General features: G+C 45.4%; 2 long non-coding RNA genes across 2 annotated transcripts in view; one reads left to right on the forward strand and one right to left on the reverse strand.

Moving 5' to 3' along the window:
• Positions 1-2,275: 2,275 nt before the first annotated feature.
• LOC108448777 overlaps positions 2,276-3,252 on the reverse strand; it is a 7,338-nt gene continuing 6,361 nt past the window's right edge. The window contains exon 2 of the long non-coding RNA XR_001864797.1: positions 2,276-2,345. This is a non-coding gene — a long non-coding RNA (uncharacterized LOC108448777). The remainder of the gene's footprint in view (positions 2,346-3,252) is intronic.
• The window catches only part of LOC108448776, a 38,479-nt gene continuing 37,580 nt past the window's right edge, over positions 2,354-3,252 (forward strand). The window contains exon 1 of the long non-coding RNA XR_001864796.1: positions 2,354-2,935. This is a non-coding gene — a long non-coding RNA (uncharacterized LOC108448776). The remainder of the gene's footprint in view (positions 2,936-3,252) is intronic.

Consider the following 3,252-nt stretch of genomic DNA (forward strand, 5'->3'; position numbering starts at 1 on the left):
TTCTGGATTAAGATTGATCATGAATAATATCTGACAGAAAAGCAACTGAATATTACTAGCAAAGGGAATAGTGAGCTGCAATCGAGAAAATGTTGTTTTATTGAAGTAGCAGGTGTTTTAACAAATGTGCATGTTGATTGTGCTGGTTTTGGTTGTGGCAGAGTTGATTTTCTTCACAGAGGTTGGTGTGGAGCTGTATTTTGGATTTGTGCTGAACACAGGGTTGATAATACAGAGGTGTTTTTGTTATTGCTGAGCAGGGATTGCACATATCCAACAGCTTTTCTGCTTTTTGTACTGCCACGCTGGCAAGGAGGTTGGGGATGCATAGGAGCTTGATCTTAGTATATATCCTAAAATAATATGGGAAAATCTTCATCAACATTAGCCCTAGCAGATTTTTAATAATTTAATGAAAGAAAAAAATACTTTTGTTACTATTGGTTATTAAAAGAACGACAGAAATTTGGGTTCAGAAAACATATTTAGGAAAACCCTGAAACCTCATTTGTAGCTTGACCAAGGTTGTCTGCACAGAAATTTAAATATTTTTGCCAGAAATTTTAATTCTTTAGTACAGCATGCACAGATAGTTTGTAAATCTGTCTGTAAATCAAACTACTGACAAAGACTTTTTTGTAGCGTTTAAAATGTGCATGGGAAAAAACCAGTAGTTTTTGGTTACCACGATATGTAAGAAAGGGAAGGAATTACTTTGGTATATTTTATTATGTTTACTTTTTTTTTTAGGAAAAAGTAATGCAAATTTAAAGAAGCATTCAAAATTCCTTAGGAACACAAGTGGGAAATTCATCTTTCACCTCATCTCAGATGAGTTTTGTTATTGGGAATTAAAGAATTGTTTAAAGGATCTGTACCCCTATACTTTAACCCCAAGCTGTCTGTCTTGGTTTTTAGAGACAAAATTTTAGGAGGAAGCACTCCAGAATGAGCGCCTCCTCCAAAGGGAAAAGGGCCTCCCCTTTTCCTCCACCAATGGGACAAATTGGTAACAACAAGTGAAAGTGGGAAAAAACCAAACTGCTTAATAATACCAAACAAAACAGGGTAGAACAGGAAAAAAAACCCTCAAAATACAACAAATGCCCGGAGAGGGAACAGACACACGGGCTCAGACCAGCCAGGGCCATCCCGCGGGCCTGCTGGGGCCACCCTGCAGGCTCCCTGCACCGGAGAGGAGGGAAGGGAGGCAGTGAGGCAAGGGGGAGGGAAGGGGAAAAAAGAACAAAAAGCCCCAACGCAACCTTTTTCCAGCTATCTGGAACAAAAAAATCCCCAAAGAGTAGCACAGTGCTCCCCGCACACTCCCTCCCGAGCCCCGCCGAGCCCCGGGAGCCCCCCAGCTGTTGGGCCAAGACGTTCAGTGTTCAAGCAACCCGCACCTGGGTCTGTGGCTCCGGTCCCGCCCCCCGGGTCCATCTTAAAGACACCTTGTCCTTAGGCATTAAAGCAGATGGTTAAGGAATAAAAAAAACCCCAAAAAACCCACCTTATAACATCACCCCAGGACATTCCACCCCTTATTCCATACTGTCTGCTCAATGCCCACATTAATACATTTCAGCTTTAAACACACATATATATATATAGCTAGGAATTGGATCTCTTGGGCAAATCCCTTGACTTTGTTCTTTTTGATGGCAAAACCAGCTTCCAGGAGAATCTGGATGATCTTCTCACCTGTCTCAAACACCTCTGCTGCGGTGTTCCCCCACACAATGATGTCATCAATGTACTGCAGATGTTCTGGAGCCCCACCCTTTTCTAGTGCAGCCTGGATCAGTCCATGGCAGATGGTGGGACTGTGCTTCCACCCCTGGGGCAGTCGGTTCCAGGTGTATTGCACACCCCTCCAGGTGAACGCAAACTGAGGCCTGCACTCTGCTGCCAGAGTAATGGAGAAAAATGCATTAGCAATGTCAATAGTGGTGTACCACTTTGTTGCTTTGGACTCCAGCTCATACTGGAGCTCCAACATGTCCAGCACAGCAACGCTCAATGGTGGAGCTACTTCATTATGATAGTCCACAGTCAATCTCTGTTCCCCTTCTGACTTGCGCACAGGCCAAATGGGGCTGTTGAAGGGTGAGTGGGTCTTGCTGACCACCCCTTGGCTCTCTAGCTCAGAAATCATCTTGTGGATGGGGATCAGAGCATCTCGATTTGTTCGGTACTGCCAGCGATGCACTGTTGAGGTGGCAATTGGCACTTGCTGCTCTTCTACCTTCAGAAGCCCAACTACAGAAGGATTCTAGGTCAGCCCAGGCAAGGTGTTCAATTGCCTAATGCCCTCTGCCTCCACAGCAGCTATTCCAAAGGCCCACCTGTTGTAGTGTATGTGAACCCTGACAGTGTGCCCCAGCCAAAGCATCTTCAGTTATCAGAGCCCTCAGGAATGCGTCAAGGTTACCAAAAAGTAAGCAGCGCTAAATTGGGAATGAAGAAACTGAGAAGCAGAATACCAGGACAGCAAGAAATAGATAAAGAAGAACTGTGCTGCACTGGACTAGAACCAATCGTTTTCTGGAAAGTGCGTGCAGAACGTGTGGACAAAATAGAGGGACCAATCAAGTAATGAGTGATCACGTGTACAGCAGCTGCAAAATGCATAAAGTAGAGTGTAAGTCTAGTAAGTCTTCTGCAAAATCATATTGATTCGTTGTTCAGAAGTCCTGAGCTCCCGCATGCTGGTGACCCCGACGCAATAAATGCTGTGATAATGAAGCAGATTGGACCCTTTGGATTCTGAAGGGGACTCTGTGGAGTGAAAGGTGGGAGGCCCTGGTCAGTCTGCCGCAGCTGGACCGCAGCGGGGGGAGTCGGAGGATGGGTCTGTTGGAGTTAGGGGAGCTGAAGAAAGCTCCTGGGAAAAGAACTCTGGAAGATGTATGCTGCAGCGGGTGCACCCGAAGAGGTGAGTGACCAGGGGGCTGGAGGATGGGAAACGGACTGTCAAAAGAAGAACAGGCCACATTCAGGGTCCTCCAGCATATTCTCTTTGAGAGAGATATTAAGTATGACCTAGAGGTCTTGAAAAGACTGTTAAGATGGGGATGAGAGAGAGGATTTTTTGCCACACACAGGAAACAAGAGTTCTCAGCACTCTTGAGTGGGAAAGGCTGGGAATGGCTCTTTGGGATGCCATAAGTGGTGGATTAAAAGAGACTAAGGGGCTTAGTATGCTATGGGAGTTAATAGTAACGGCGCTAAGGCAAATAGAGGCAGAAAAAA

This window comes from Corvus brachyrhynchos, unplaced genomic scaffold, assembly GCF_000691975.1.
Source record: "Corvus brachyrhynchos isolate BGI_N302 unplaced genomic scaffold, ASM69197v1 scaffold428, whole genome shotgun sequence".
Taxonomy (NCBI): domain Eukaryota; kingdom Metazoa; phylum Chordata; class Aves; order Passeriformes; family Corvidae; genus Corvus; species Corvus brachyrhynchos.